The sequence below is a fragment of the Scyliorhinus canicula genome, chromosome 3 (assembly GCF_902713615.1).
Source record: "Scyliorhinus canicula chromosome 3, sScyCan1.1, whole genome shotgun sequence".
Taxonomy (NCBI): Eukaryota; Metazoa; Chordata; class Chondrichthyes; order Carcharhiniformes; family Scyliorhinidae; genus Scyliorhinus; species Scyliorhinus canicula.
Window position 1 is genome coordinate 231,566,867 of NC_052148.1, and position 17,427 is coordinate 231,584,293.

At 45.3% G+C, this 17,427-nt stretch overlaps 1 protein-coding gene across 1 annotated transcript in view; it reads left to right on the forward strand.

Moving 5' to 3' along the window:
- The window catches only part of spata5 (spermatogenesis associated 5), a 536,428-nt gene that overhangs the window by 382,464 nt on the left and 136,537 nt on the right, over positions 1-17,427 (forward strand). The gene's annotated exons all lie outside the window — the stretch shown is intronic.

Genomic DNA, 17,427 nt, shown 5'->3' on the forward strand with positions numbered 1-17,427 from the left:
GCGCATGCTTAAGCTTGTTCTTGTTGCCAACAAGGCTACGGCATCCAATCAGGCCTCATTGTGATCTGACACTGATCCAGTTCATTTGGAATCAGTACTACTGACTAAACTGTTGCATTTCTTGAATCTTATTGCAAACATGCACTTTTGTCCTCCTTCCCTCGATGATGCTGGGGATGTAAAGCAGCATGGTCTGGTACTTATATGTTTCCAGGTTCAAAAAACTAATTATACATAGGGTTAACTGTAGCCACAACAAACTTGTCTGTTATACTTGCCGCCTTGCTGAATAAGGAGTGGTTCATAAGAAATGCTGCATTAAATGTTTTGTTAGATTAAGAATTTACTAATTTACAGGAACATTTAAGGAGGGGGGGAACGTTGCTGCACATGGCATTTAACAAAAACAGGTTTTCTTTTTAAATCCGTAATGACCAAGAAAATGTGTCAAAGTGTACTCTCCACCTCCATTCCCTCCTGATTGCACAATGTTATGTGGATTAACGTAGATGAATGGAACACTTTGAGATATCACATTTCGATCCAGATTTACATCTTTCCTGTGTTTGAAAGGAGCCAGCTGGAGTGTCTTGTTTGGCGAACCTACATGTTTTCTTATTCTGAAAGTGATCTAACTTCCTGTGTGTAGATTAACACTGGCAGGTTAATGCCTTTTATTCACGTGGCTGGAGGGGAGAGCGGCTGCCATTCTGAGGCAATGGCATTCAGGTGATGCGAAAGAGACGGGTAGATCAGGTATCACACTGACAGCAAAACAAACCTGGCTCCCAAAAAGGGCCTTCTCTATTCTCTTCTTTCCACATAATTGCTCTTCTCAGACACTTTCATGTTGCAGTGATAAGTTATGAGATTTAACCATCTAAGATTTCTGAATCCCTGTAGTAACAGGAGGGATAAAATTTATTAAGCAACCAGTGAAAGGATGACATAGGACCTTTTTTTTGAAGAATCATTTAATATAACACTGAAACATTGTTCAGTGCTGTAAAATTACAATAAAGGGATAGTCACGACTGGGCAGCAGGGCAGGACAAAGAGTAAAAGAAAAAGCAGTGAGGTTGTTCAATAGAGAACTGAAATTTTAAAAAATATATAAAACAGTTTCTAAGAATGAGTGGAGGCCTTTCAAAAACTCAACTATGGAAGGAACTATTAATTCAACTCCATTGATTTTTTAAAAATACTTAAATAATAAATGGCATCCGGAGTGCTGACTTGATGTAATTCTAGTGTTCGACGATATAAGGATGCTACTTTGAATAGACTTGTTGCTACCACACCACAGGTTAACGATTACATCTTTTTGAGCTACTCTTATACTGGGCCTTGTGCAACTACCCACATTTACACTGCAAAATCAAGTTACCTTATCCCAGAGGCAAAACATTATGTGCTGCGTATGAGACTTCTGAACAGGTCACATTTTCTGTGGGGGCATATTCAGAGAATTATGCCCATTCATGCCTCCTCCATTTAACCAACGTCTATTTACAACCAAATTTCCTGCCAATCACATGAACAAAGTTCAGAATGTTAAAATGTGCATAGACAAGAGGAATATAAGGAAAGCACAAACCTCTCAGCATATTGCCCATTTTTAAGTTTGATAATTTAACGTTTTTACCCATCTAACTATCATTCACGTCGGTTTAAGAACTTGCGTTTTGAATTTGTTAAATGACCTGATGTCATAAAAATACATTCTAAGAAACAAAATCGCTTTGAGAATAGATATGAAACACTAGGAAAGTACTTGTTTTTCACTGTGCTCAAAGTTCTGGCCTTAATTTTGCACCCCTCTTGAATTAGCGTATTTACAGGAAGTTCACCTACACAGCTTTACAGCCTGGAGGCAGAACCGTCATAATAAGCCAAATACATTCGGAGCCAGGGATTGATGACAGCAATCCCCAGGGATATATAGTTTTTACTAGAATTCACTCTGGAATTCCTTCCTTCCATACTGATAAGTGTTGTCAGTGAAGTTTATGACTAAAGAGCTCACCTCTCTGTGAATTTTATCTTTAAATTCGTGCTTGTTATGAAATGCTATGAAAGGACTCTTTTTCAATCACTGTAAATAATTCTTCAACCCTCAAAAGCCATCAAAATATTATATAATTGGCACTGAGAAGTTTTGGCCTGTAAATTATCAGGGGGGTGGGGGGAGCATGCACGGCTCCAACCCAGAATGAAAGCTCCATGCCAATCTGCTCCACAGCCATAACGTACCGTGGGTAGGCTAAATTGGCTGACAGTGGGACTTGCCCCTCACTGGGAAGGAAGTCCCGCCCTCAGGAGCTGCAGCAGTTCCAGCAGCGGCAAAAAATTCATCATTGGTCGTTGCCGGACTGCAAGCAAGCCCAAGAAAAAGGCCCAATGGATCCTGGGGAGAGGTAAGTCTGGCGTATTGGATGGGGAGGGTTTGGCCAGCGTAAGGAGAGGGAGGCAAAGGGGCGGGGGTTGTGAGTTTTGGAGAAAAGGTGGATAGGAAGAAAGGGGGGTGCTATCTTAGGGGGGGGGGCGAAGGGGGGCTGCCTCCAATGTGCAAAGAGCACACCCTCTCACCCCCAACCTGAAGAAGGTACTTCCCGCTCTTTTAAAAGCTTTAAAACTAAAACAGCCATCCCACTCTTGCCCAACTGCCCATGCCAAAGGTATTATAGTGTGGGGTGTGTATTATTGGGGTCAACTGACTTGTTAACAAGCTCACATGACCCTTAATTCTTTCATCTAAATATTGTCGGTAGGCCTCAGATCTCAGCCCCTTCCAACCTATCGTATTAAGGGGTTAGCGGGAAGGTGCTGGATTGGGAACGTGAGAAAGGTAAAATCAAGTGCCTGATAAAGATATTTGAGCACAGAGGCTGGATTTTCCACACCCCGACGCCGAAATTGCGTTTGGCGACGGGGCGGAGAATCCAGTTTCCCACATGAAATCAGGACAGGTGCCGATTCAGCGATTCTCCGCCCCCCGAAAAGCGGCGTTCTCGGAGAGTACGTCGTGCAGAGTATCCACCACCTGAGACCATTGACAATATTTAGATGAAAGAATTAAGGGTCATGTGAGCTTGTTAACAAGTCAGTTGACCCCAGTAATTTGCTTCTGGACTTCCATTTAGAAAAAGGATTTGCAAAGGCACAAAATATATATTATTGGCATCTAAGTATTTTCTAAAACTCAAGATCAACGTTTTGCCGAAGTAGGAATTACATGCAAATATTTGTGAAGTATCTTTTGATTTGCTTCGTAATTGAGATAACTCATCCATTTAGGCGTAATAACCCCTATAAATGCAACTCAGTAAAATGCACAGCCAGAGAAGAGGTATAAACAACAGCAGCTGCAAAGGGAATCAAAACGAAGGATGAGTACAAGATGGTTAAAATTCTGATTGATTACCATCTCCAAATATCCACAAGAATGAGTAATGTCAGGTTATAAGGGCTCAAAAACTGGCCTTCAGGATGAATGGTATATCTCAGAGCACAGACAGTGGGGAAGAAATTTACAGGGCACAATCATGAGGGAGTCACTGGACACTGGAGAGCAGTAAAATGAAAATTGACCAAATTAGCGCCCTATATTCAAAAAGTGGAAAAAGTTAGCAGTGGGCAACTAAGAAATTGAATCATTCACCAAAGGTAAAGTTGAATGTCTTTGTATGATAGTTTTAGGAGGAAGATCACGTCTGATCAATTACCTCAAATTCTGTGACGAAGTAACCTTCCAAGTGGACCACAGAAATCTCAGCGAAATACTGTACCTAGATTTCCTAAAAACATTTCAGTGCTTCATGAAAGGTTATTAGTCTTATTCAAAGCTGTGGAGATTCAAGGCAAACCTTAGGAATGGATTAGAAACTAGCTGAAGGTGAACATGCAGGAACATGGGTGGATCCTCCATGTTCCCAAATGGAGACATTGAGGTCAATTGCAATGCCCAAATCTATACATTAGCTGAGATCAGCTAATTCGGAAAGTGCGGCGGATGGGAGAGGAACTTGGGGCGCGATTCTCCCAAAACGGGAGAAATCGTAAGGCTGGCGTCAAACCCGGGCGGGTTTGACGCCAGCGCGCCCCTTCCCGACCGGGAACCGATTCTGGTCCCCGGTCGGGGCTAGCAGCCCGACCCCGTAAGCTCCGGCATCACGGGCTTAACGAATTTCGTTAAGCCCGCTTGCCAGAGTTAGCGCCGGCTGACGCGTCATATGACGTCAGCCGCGCATGCGCGGATTGGAAGACTCCAACCCGCGCATGCGCGGATGACGTCATCGCGTATTTGCGCGAAACCCGCGCATGCGCGGGCCGGGATGCCCCTCAGCCGCCCCACGAATGGATACTGCGGGGCGGCGGAAGGAGAAATAGTGCGCGGGCATCGGGCCCGCTGCCCGCGATCGGTGCCCACCGATCGCGGGCCCATGGCACCCTTGGCACGGCCGTGGTACTGCCGTGCCAATCGGTGCCATGGTTATAAAAAGCGAGTTGTTCCCGCCGTTTTTACGAACGGCCAGACCAGGTGTGTTTGCCGTTCGTAAAAACAGCGTAAAGGGCTGGGACTTCGGCCCATCTATCAGCTGTGAAACGCTGCCGGCCGTAAAAAAACGGCGGCAGCGATTCGTGTCGGGAGTTGGGCGGGGGGGGGGGGGGGGGAGAATAGCGGGAGGGCGGGAAAAATGTCGGGAAGGCCCTCCCGCTATTCTCCGACCCGTCGTGGGGGCGGAGAATTGCGCCCTTGATATCTCAAGTGGAGAAAAGAAAACTAGAAATAAAAAAAATCTAAAAGAAGTTAGTAGAATGAGTAGCTATCATGGGCAGAATTTTCCTTTTTCTCTTCCAAATGCTGGATCAGGTGAGATGAGCGGCATGCAGGTTGCCGGTTGCATGGCTGGCTTTGCACGTCATATTGTGCAGCACTTGGAAAAGAAAATCCTAGAGGTGTACCCTATGCCAGGGGTTTTCAAAGTGTGGGTCACGGCCTGCAGGTGGGTTGCAGGCAGGTGTCAGGAGGTCACGGAATGATCGGTCGCAGCGATCCCGTGGTGTCCCGATCATGGAAGAAGCACTTAACAACCACTACCGGAATTTTTTATTGATGATGGCAGACGCTGCTGCCTTTTAAATAAGAAGAAAATTAGGCTGTGTGCAGTCTTCTGGCTATTAGTGGCAGCAGCGAGCAGGACAGGCACCCTGCATGTACACCTGATGTCATGCCCCCTGTATGTACATGCTTTTGGTGCCAAATTATGGAGGAGAGCTTCTTCCATTTCTAGCTGCCAGCAAGCAAGGCAAGAAAACTGTGAAGATGGATCATTTTCTTCCAAGCAATAGATGGCCAGAGATGCAAATAGGCAGTGTACCTACTGGCCAGGATCTCATAGCTGAATCTGCTGGAGAGAGCTGCTCAGGAGATTCCAGGGCAGTGCTAGTGTTAGCTCTTAAATAGCTTCAGGGCCTCTGGTTAACAACCTACAAAGAAGGAAGTGAACTTGGGAACAAAGCAGTATAAAGGTAATTTTTTTGAGGTATGGTTTTGTCAACTGTGTGCTTGCAAATAAGGATGCAAAGCCCATGTGTGTTACATGCAGGGAAGTACTGACAAATGAGAGGAGCAGTTTCCGATTTTGAAAGAGAAGTTGTGGGTGGAAACTTTCTTTTGTGATTGAGATCCCAGAGTGAGTTATTAACTTACAGCTGACGCCAAGTGAAAGGACTACACTGCTGTACCTCACCTGTGATAATACATTAAAAACACGCCAACAGGCCATGAGGCTGTCAGCATTCTGGAGTAGTATCTCCCAGGATTATCCAATGCTGTGAAAACAAGCATTTTCTTGCTGTTGCCCTTCACAATGGCCTACATGTGCTTGAATTTTCCATTCTTAAAAAAAATGAAGACGGCACAAAGGAACTGGCTGATTTCTGCACCTGATATATGCATTGCCCTCTCCTCCTGTGAACCTGATTGGAGTGAGATCATGAGGACGATCACTTTAAAGGTCAGCAAATGTGGCATATGTCGAGAAGGTCGGCCGGTGTGTGTACCGAAGGTCGGCGATTTGCAAAAGTGGGTCCCGGGAAAAAAAGTTTGAAAAACACTGCTCTATAACATGAGATTGGCAGACAGGACCTGAAAATGCTGGGAACGTCAGGTTTCCAGACATCGGGGCATCCTGTGCTCCAGGTGAAAAAGGGAGGGCCCCCCAACACACACACATACACATACACCATGCCCACTGGTAGCCCCCCTACCCCTCCCCTCCCCAATGAACACAGGGAACCTTCCCTTGGAACTCCCCAGAGTGCCCCCCTCATATTGTCCCTTGGCATCTAGGCTATGCCAGGTGGCAGTGTCAAGGTGCCAGTGGGCAATGTCAGGGTACTGCCGGACATGCTCCACCCACCTGGGGCTGTTCTAAACTGTGTGCACCTGGTGGGTTCCCTTCGTATGGTTCACGCTTTTAGAAACGTTTAAAGCTCACCAGTGTGATGACACGTTAGCGATGGGGCAGGTCCCAATGTGGAGGGACGATAGAGCGGGGAAGCCCACTAATAAGATGAAAAGGTATTTAAACGAGGTTCCTGATCTTCCTGGGCGGTAACATCATTACGCCAATGGCAGGGACGGACTGCCCGTTCTAGCCGTCGAGATTCTCATTTTCAATGTGTCTTTGAGTTGCTGGCATCACAGCTATTATTGCCAAATCTGTCTTAATCTGAAGTAAGTATACAATATATTCTTTTAAGGTGACTGTCGTGTCAGCAGGATGTCAAACATGGTACAACCTGGCCCCTGGGTTTGGCTGAGGAAATTGGAAGCAAATAATTATTGAGCTTCGTTTTCACTGATGATCATCTCCAAAAATATCAAATTTATGTGAAGTATGTCATGACATGACCTAGTCTTCTCAAAAGGTTCCCAGTTTTTTTCTTATACTAAAGATGTGCAAATGTTTAAAATGTACAATTTCCAAAATTTGCAGTGCTCAATTCCAAACTATTAGTATAACTGACATGGTATGTATAATCCTCTCAGCTAAAATATTGTGCTGATGAATTCTGACATGCCTTTTCCTCCTGTGTTCCCCATCCCCCTTCCAGTGTTCTCCTTTTCTATCTTGAAGGTACTGATTCCCACTGAGGTACGGTTCCACTGCTACCAGTGCCCCTCCACATTTATTATAGCCATTCTTATGTGAGCTTCAACTTTGAACTTTTACAGACTCTGACATGGAGGATGGAAATCGTTGTTAAATTTTGGAGGATGGTCATGCTAATTATATTACCTCAATTAACTCCGTGCTTCACAGAATCACAGAAAAATACAGTGCAGATAAGGCCCTTCAGCCCATCAAGTCTGCACCGCTGCATGAAAGGCAACTGATCTGCCAATCCTAATCCCATTTGCCAGCACTTGGGCCGCAACCTCGAACGTTAAGCCGTGACAAGTGCTCATCCAGGTATTTTTTTAAAGGATGTGAGGCAACCCGCCTCTACCACCCTCCCAGGCAGTGCGTTCCAGACCGTCACTACCCTCTGGATAAAAACGTTGTTCCTCAGATCCCCTCTGAAACTCCCACCGCTCACCTTGAACTTGTGTCCCCTCGTAACCGACCCTTCAACTAAGGGGAACAGCTGTTCCCTATCCACCCTGTCCATGCCGCTCATAATCTTGTACACCTCGATCAGGTCTTCTCTGCTCCAGTGAAAACAACCCAAGCCTACCTAACCTTTCTTCATAACTGAAATGTTCTATCCCAGGCAACATTCTGGTGAAATGCCTCTGCACCTGCTCCAGTGCAATCACATCCTTTCTCTCCTGTGGCGACCAGAACTGCCCACAGGATTCCAGCTGTGGCCTCACCAATTGTCTATATAACTCCAACATGACTTCCTTTCTTTTGTAAACCCAAATTATTTTCCATTATGGCTCCATTTTAGAGCTTGAAAAGGATTCCAACATTCTATGTACCATCAATAAAGTTTGCATAATATAAGATCAATACATAATATAGATATGAACATCTGTATTTTTAAAGTAGTTTATAAAAATATTATTATTCTATGTACTCGCTCATCGGTTGCTTCATATGAGCCAGTCTAGCTCATGGTGTTTGGCTAGGAAGCAGTGGACACAAAGGTTAAGGATCATGAGATGGCTGATGTTGGAGACCAGGTTATTCTGCAGCATCAGGTTGACAGGGTTGGGCTCAGATGGGCCGCAGCTCAGTAGCAAAGGCATTGCCACTGAGTTTATGGTTGGATCTGGGTTTTGAGACTCGATGAAGTCGCCACAGTCAGGTACCCGTGGCCTGGAGAGAGGCTGAGAGACGAGTAGGGCAAGGCAGGCCAGCAGCCATCAGGGCCTTGGTGCTGGTGTGAGGTGCAGTTTTGGAGGGGAAGCCCATGACCCCATTTGTCGGTTCTGTGACCCCAACTGGAGAACAGGTCACACCAGAACAGACTGGGAATTGAATCTGTTACCTTCTGGTATGTGAGACTTCTGGTGCTTGGTGCTAGTACTTGTGGCTTGACCATTTGGGGGCTTCACTCAAAACTAAAAATTGTTTTTATATTTCTTCAAATCAGAAACAGAGTTCCTCTGTAATCTACAAGTTTTACCTTGGCCTCTCCTAATATCAGTAATAATCCAGTAGCATCATTTTACACACGGGGGAGACTTGTACACCATCCTTGGGGCAATTCTCCATGGGTGAGGTTGGGCCTTGAAACATTGCTGATATGGCAGCTGATCAGTGCACTTTAGCCTGCCAAATGCCCGCTGTCCTTATTATTAGACGTGGAGGCCTGAGTCCAGTAAATCTACCCAATATGTCACAGTAAATACAGAGGGACTTGCAGCAATTGTGCAAGTTTAAGGCAGGTACTGAAGAGGCTGACTATGTTAGAAATAAAAAAGGTTTCTAGTCATCCCTGTTCCCTTGCCCAGTGCCCATCCAGCCATGCCACACAGTGGCCGAGTTAACAAGGGATGGCTAGGAGCCCTTCACTGCTGGCTACTGCCTGATTTTTCAGGCCTGTTGCTCCTGATATGTCAAAGCAATGGACCCAGAACACCAGAAAATTATACAATTGGCTTCTGCTGAAGTGAACATAATAATAATCGCCTATTGTCACAAGTAGGCTTCAATGAAGTTACTGTGAAAAGCCCCTAGTCGCCACATTCCGGCACCTGTTCGGGGAGGCTGGTACGGGAATTGAACCCGCGCTGCTGGCATTGTTCTGCATTACAAGCCAGCTGTTTAGCCCACTGTGCTAAACCAGCATCATTGGCCTCCGAAGTGCAGCTGGCAATTTGACGTTGGAAGCATATAACTGAACGTATTCTGGCTTTATGCGACCACAGAATATGAGGATTGGAAAAAGTGGAAACTTTGTTTATTTTCCATCCCTCCACTCGGTTGAACTTGAACTGTTCGACATCAGCTTTAAAAGGAACAGGATGCTTGGATGCCTTTTCACTGGACCGAAGATGTTCTTGCTAGATCAGAATGATGACCTTTAAAATGCAAAGTGAATGCTTCTACTTTGTTTAAACTAAATGGAAAATCGAGCCTTGTGAGTTGTGGCATGCAGACAACATTGTGGCATCATTGGCAGCTATGTTAGAACAAGCTCACTGAGAGCATTATTAAGTGCAACTATTTTTGGTTAGTGCAGAAAGAGGAAGTAATGAAAGTTAATCAAACATTTATTTAATGTGAGAGCAACTTATGTCTGAAAAATCACAATTATGACCTGAATAGAAAGCACTATTGTACCTGACTGCACCTTGGTGAAGTGTCAATGGTTTGGGTTGCAGGCCTGCAGCTGTTTGTTGGCTGCTTGCAGCAGCAAGTTACTGCTCATTGTTTTGCGGCATGAAACCCTTGGGCTGAGGCGGAGGTGCCCACAATTTCCCACCACCGGATGACATGGTGGTTTACTGGTTTGCCATCATGCACCTGCCTTTTTTGAACATACCAATTTGAGTTATGGCTGTGTATGGGGGAGCAGCTACCCACCACCAATCAGCAGATAGAGAAGATCGGCAATTGGTCATCCTTAATGACCTATTAGGGTCACTGTGCTAACATGGACTGGTGTTTGATGGAGGCTGAAACTTAGCTGACGAATGAAGGCAGCCTTCCAGTGGCAGGCTGAGGTCCAGCATTCTATCATTAAAGATATGTCCTCAGCCCACAGCCTCAATATCCAAAGGGCCATAGTTGCGGCCTCGAGTCGCTCTGTGGAGGGGTTTCTGATGACGTCTTAGCAGCTGTGACCTCTTTGTATTTTAAAGATTTTTTAAAAAATCTTCAGAGGCCCCCTCCATCTTGAGGCTCCCTGTTTATCTCTGACGTACAACAGTAATACCATCTCTGACAATGGGCTGCTGGTTTTCAGAGCTCAAGGGCCTCCTATCGGTCCTCCAGCATCAGGAGTCAGCCCACTGTCTTTAATTGCACGAGGCGCAGCCAGCCACGTCCTCAAAAATCATTTCCGGGGTCCTGCCACTGGCAGTTTCGAGTTCCAGACCCAGAATTCAGCCAGGCAGCGCACGGGAACCTGGAGCGACTTCCAGCCCCTTGAGTCAGTTGCATGAGAAAATGTCCAAGGTTCCCAGTTATTTGCTCTTGCTTCAATCTAAAGGCACAGAGTAGATTCAAGATAAACTGTACAAGTACAGGTGTGACTCATCTGAATGACAAGGGACAATTAGGCAACACCTTATGCGGAATGCCTGGAGGCTGCCCTGTAATAACAGCTATTTAGAAAGTATAGGTCTTGTATGTGGAAGATACAAACCTGAATGAGCATTTATCTCCAGCAGTTCCTGTGTAACATTTTATACTCTTCTTCCTTTGTGGACACATAAATATGACTGTCAGGTAGAAACAGTTGTTAATTTGCACACCCACCTATTGGCATCAACATTGTCAGGCTGTTTCCGGACACAGATTCCTAGAACCCGTTTTCAGAAACAGTTCCTTCCTGTCTCAATAGCAATTACTTTTTTTTCTCTCAATGCTCTGACATATGTATAGAGATATTTATTACTTATGGACAAAACCCTAAAATCTATCATTTGAAATATGTCCAACCTTAACTTTAATTAAAGAAAGTGAGAGATATATCGCACAAGTGGGTCGACTTGACGTGTTGCAAAGTGTGAGTTAGTCAACGTTCAATGGTCTCCAACTGTTTTTAACCATTTGTTTGTTCCACATGAAAGAAAAAAAAATTATTATTTAACTATGCATGCAAACTTTACCAATTTGTTGATTGAGTAAGGATTTTAATGGCGGGATTGCATTAGTTTTTCTTCCATCTTCTCACAATCATAACATCAGCTTCACAAAATATGAAAGTACCTAATAGAGATAATCTAACATTTAGTTTCAATTAACGTTCACTTTACTGTGTAGGATTTAATACAAATGAGCAAATTATAAATCAACTTTATCAAATTTAAAGTTGTTCTTTTGCCTGCTTATTCATTAGGCCATTTTGTTCCCTTAATTTCCCCATAAATTTGTTTTTCTTCTCCTCTCCTTAAGCCATACTTTCCTTGCTTGGATATGGGCGCCGGTTACTTCACCCAGGTAGCCTGCGTCATGTGTGAGCCTTAACCAGTGAGTATCAACAGTCAGTTCCATAATGTTCAAGATAGTTCCTACCACATGTGGCTTCTTTGATCCATTACAGCACTTATCATAGTGCAAAAATTAACTTCAGCGCTTTCAAGTTGTTTAAGGTTCCTGGGCCTGGGGAGGAGGCCCTGTGGAGGGTGAGTAACGGCTGCTGTCTGATTAGTAGACTTCAGTTCTGGAAATTTTAATGGGCTGCTGCATAGTACCTCACCTCGATGTTGCTTTAGTGTTTGGCTTCACGTTAACATTCATGACATACAATTCAGAGGTGTCAAAAAACAATCATCAGTTATCTCTGCAATACTCTGAATGTCCTTAGTGTTTGCAGCAAATTTAGTTCTGCTCATGACAGAATTTAAGACTTATTGAGGGGATACTATCTCGAAAAATCCTGATAAACCACTGTATTGGCAGTACGAAAAGATAGTGTCATGTTTTTGTTGCTATTTTTATTGTCCTGCCAGTGAAATTGGTCTTCAATGTGAATTGATCTATTTTTTTTATATGAACTGGAGGGCAAACCTCTAAGTTCAAAAGTAGATGTGTTCTATAACAGGATACAACAACTCTCTTGATGCAGACTTTAAGGGGTTTGAAATGTTGCATCTGGGTGTTTGTATTATGTAGTCATGTGTGGGCCACTCACTGTTATTGCCACAAGTATCTGTCCCTGGTTCCTCACAGTTGTTTTTATTCCTGGGCTAGTTTACCTGGCTACATCAGAGCCAAACCCAATCTTGTCCAAAGAGTCACTAGATAAATATTCAAAAATTCTGGTTCCATTTCTTCTCAGTAACTTGGGCGGTGAGGCAATTCCAATAGTCCCACAGGCACTAGGCTTAAATCAGTAAATTCACACTGGCTCGGAACTAAAGTTTTTTTTATTCTTGTTCTGTAAGACTCTGAACGGGTTCTTCTGCCGTGTTTTCCAGCAACGAAAGCGGCTTGCCATTGGCAGCCAACGGGATCTTCTGGTCCCGCTGGAAAATCAAACTGGCCAGCAGGGCCAGAAAATCCTGCCCTCAGCCTCTCCCTGTCAGAATCAGTAGAAAAACTGGAAGAGCCTACTGTAATATCCTCGTGATGAAGATGTTCATGTACTGCAGATTTCCACCATCTGCAGTATTTTGCTTTTATATTATGCACTTGTGGTTATTGGATTCTGCATGTTCATGTAATTGTGGATATTATTTCTCTTGTATATTTCCATATCTTCCTTACTCTTCACAATACGCAAATAAAATATGGTATATTCTCACTTATAGGGCAGAATTTTCTCAAAAAACGATTGTCATTTCAGGTGCACAAATTGGTGTGAATCGTGCCAACTGTTCCTGTGCAATTCCCATCTGGATCGTCCTGCACTTAGCCATTTTTTTGTAGGGGGCATGCCTTTTTCATCACTCCCTGTGTGTCAGGAGGAGCAAGAGTGCTGCCCTAGCTCTTCACGAAACCTTCAACCTTTCCTCTGTCTCTATCTCCTGCCACGCTCACTCCCTCCTCTTCCAACCTCCCAGCCCCAATCTGACACTCCCACCGTTTCTGTTGCCACTTTCTTCTGGCCCCCCACCAAGCTCCCATGTCTCACTCCTTTCCCCCCTTAATGACCATTCTCTTCCTCTACTCCCCAAGCTTTATTCTGTAACCCCTTCCCTCCTGATTGCCAAGGGGCGCGCTCAAATGTCACTGGCAGTGGCCTCCTGCCACTGATTTACATGTCAGGTTGACGGGCTTCCAGATGGGAAATGGAAGAAAAACATTACAGTGATATCCTGCCATTGTCAGATTTTCAATATTCCCATTTAGTTTTTTCAACATCCCTTTTCGTCTCATTATTATAAACAATCATGCGGATTAATTCCCCAACACATATACAAAGAACAATACAGAACAGGAACAGGCCCTTCGGCCCTCCAAGCCTGTGCCGGTCATGATATCAACATTGGCCTGAACCCTCAGCACTTCCTTGTGCTGTAACATATATAAATGTTATCCCAGTGGGGTCAAACAGGGCTGCATTCTGGCACTGACACTCTGGCATAATCCTCCCTTTGCTGCTGTCATATGCCTTCAAATTATCTACAGAGGGTGTCTATTTACATACCAGAACTGACAGATAGCTGCTCAGCTTTGCTCGCCTGAGATCCAGGACAAAGGTGCACCAAATTCTCATCAGGGAGTTGCTCCACACTGACAATGCCGCAGTATCATTCCACACTGAGAAACACATTCAACAGTAACTGGACAGACTCTGCCACGTTTATAAAGAGCCTGATCATTAGCATCAGAAGGCAAATGTAACGGTCCAGGATGTTGCAATATCACTATCTATCAGCATTAACAATGTTAAACTGGAGGCTACTGATAGCTTCACATTTCTAGGCTCCACAATCACCAGAAATCAACGACCGTCACGTGAGGCTTTAGACATTGATAATTCCATCAGCATACACTCGTTGCTAAATCAACAACCTTAATGTCGGGTTGGCCACACTCATCAGACGGTGGGAAATCCAAAGACCTTCTATCTATGCAGTGAAATGACCACTGGGTCACGACTTCCTGGGTGTCGAAGGAAACTTGCAAGCATGATAGGAAGATGGTGGAAATTGATACTGACAACTGGGAAACAGTTGCTGACTGCCATGATCTCTGGAGACTAACTATTTAGAAGGGCATTGCAAGAGACAAACAGAAATGAAAAGCTCGGCTGGCCGAAAAGTGGGAGCAGAGAAAACAGAAGCCAGTGAATCGTGCACCTTCTCAGCCCACTGCCTTCCTCAGCAGCCCCTGAGACACACCAGACGATATATTTTTTTAAAATTTAGAATACCAAATTAATTTTTACCAATTAAGGGGCAATTTAGCGTGGCCAATCCACCTAGCCTGCACATCTTTTTGGGTTGTGGGGGCGAAACCCACGCAAACACAGGGAGAATATGCAAACTTACATGGACAGTGACCCAGAGCCGGGATCGAACCTGGGACCTCGGCGCCATGAGGCAGCTGGGCTAACCCACTGTGCCACCGTGCTGCCCTTCACCAGACGGTATTTAACACAATTGACCACTGCGGTGCATACAAGATGGAAGGCTGCCACTGAGATATTGCCCCAGCTCTCCTGAGAATTGACTAGAAGCGTGCTCCGAAGTGTTTTTTAAAGAGTGTATTAAAGGAGGTGTTGGGAGGTTCTGAAGCAAGGACATTTATAGAATTTACAGTGCAGAAGGAGGACATTCAGCCCAAAGAGTCTGTACCGGCCCTTGGAAAGAGCACCCTACTTAAGCCCTATGCCTCCACCCTATCCACTTTATCCCCGTAACCCAGTACCCCCACCTAACCTTTTTGGATACTGAGGGCAATTTAGAATGGCCAATCCACCTAACCTGCACATCTTTGGTCTGAGGGAGGAAACCGGAGCACCCGGAGGAAACACACGCACACACAGGGAGAATGTGCAGACTCCACACAGACAGTGACCCAAGCCGGGAATCGAACCAGGGACACTGGAGCTATGAAACAACTGTGCTAACCACTATGCTACGATGCTGCCCTTTAGAGAGGTAATTCTAGAGCACAGGGTGTAGGCAGCTGAAAACATGGCCACCGGAGGTGGGACAAAACGATAGAATGTATTATACATTTTCAGATGAGATCCCATCTAGCCAGGTGGTTATCTTATTGTCCTGGTCAGTTGTACTCACGCAATCAACACCATCATGACATGGATGCTCTAATTCCAGGGAAATTATTTTAATATTTCCCTGCACCTTGTATTTTTCTTCCACCCCTGAAATGCATTTTATTTTTCTGTATTTTTCCAGTTTATTTCTCCATTTCAATCCATCTGTTTACCCAGTTAACAATTAATTTATGGGAGTCTGCACTTTCTCCCCGTGTCTGCGTGAGTTTCACCCCCACAACCCAAAGATGTGCAGGTTAGGTGGATTGGCCACGCTAAATTGTCCCTTAATTGGAAAACAAAATAATGGAGTACACTAAATCTATTTTTAAAAAAAACATTGATTAATGGAAATATTCCGAACCTTCCCACTGTTTCAGCTCTCCATCGTCCCACCCCGCTCAACCCCAGGCATTCTAACTATTTTAGTAATCATAGGAACTAGTGGAATGTCAGACCTGCCGTTCGTGTGGTGTGTGTGTATAATATATATATATATATATATATGTACACATGGTCAGGACAAACTCCTTAAAAGCAGAATTGCTTTAACAGAAGTAGGTTCACCATAGGACCTACTGTTTACATACAGTCAGTCTCTTTTGAGTAAAAAACCTGTTTTGAGAAAATGTTATTCACTGCTGAGCGATGCCTAGTGAAATATCAGTAACACTTATCTGTTGCACAATGTATTAAGCACTTCAAATTGTAATGGAAGCTTGTTCCAAAATGTAACTATTGCACATAAAGAGATAGTGCCCTAATTTTAATCCAGCAAAAATGGTGCATCAAATGTAAATGTCGGGACCCAATAATATCACCAGTGCCAGAACATGGGGCTGGACTCTCTGATTCTGAGGCTATGTCCGGAGCATGTGTCTAGTCTTATGCCCAAAAAGCCAGTGCCGCGCCTGCACCGATGTACCGCCTGGTGGGGGGGCGAGTAGCTGCGCCACATCCGGCTTTACCTGCAGATACAGACGGAGAATTGCAGGTCTGTGGCCGCGCATGTGCACGGCGGCTACCTGCAGCAGTCACGCAGTACAACATGGCTCCGGCCGTGCACGGACCTGGCCTGCCAGATAGTGTCCCCCTGTAACCCCTCTTGCCACCCCCCCCCCCATCCCCCCAGCCCCCGCGAAGCCCCCCCACCCCCCCGGCCAGCGGAACGGTTTCGTCCCCCCTCCCTCCCCCGACTGTGGACACAGGCTGCATCTGCCACACGAACTTGACAAAACCTCAGAGCACACGCGCCCCACGCCGTTAAGAAGTCGGCCCATCGGGGGAAGGCCTTCAGGTGACGTCCTGGTGCCGTCCCAACAGCACACACCGTAATTAGTGGTGACACTGAGTATGCCGTTTTGGAGGGGGCGGAGCATCTGAAAAATGGCGCCGCCCCCGATTCCACCGTCAAAACGGATTCTACAGCCAATCGCTGGATACGATTTTGGCGCTGGCAATCGGAGAATCCAGCCCAGGATCTTAGTTCCACACTATTTCAACACTGGGCGGAACTCAATGTTTCCCATTGCAGCTGCCAGTGGGGAAACATGCCAAATCGTCTGGCACCGGCTTCATTAATTATACACCCAGGAGTTTTACACCGTATTCAGCAGAGCGGCAGGCCTGGATGGCGCATAGTCTGCCATTGTGTTCAGGCGCCATATTGAAAAGGAGTCCAACATCACTGATCTACCATTGAAGAAAGAAGGTGGACCTCCTGAAAATGAAGACAAGATAACCTGAAAATAAAGATGGATCTCCTGGAACATTCTGAGGCTGAAAGATGGATCCCCTCCAGGACACCTAATCTGGACTATCCACCTACAGACGCTCCCCTGACCCACGGCAGTGGTGTTCCAGTGGTGAGGGCAGCTTCCATCCTGAGCTCCAGAGCCAGCCCCAGGCATTGTTCCCTGCCATTGCCCTGACATGTGCACGTTGTTCTGAGCACATTAACAAGATGCCAAAGAGGTTTTTTCAAGCTTCTGGTGAGTTTTCCAACCTGCCATGGTGGTCACCAGCGGAAGACCTCGCTGTAAAATCACGTTGATGTCAAACCAATTTCTG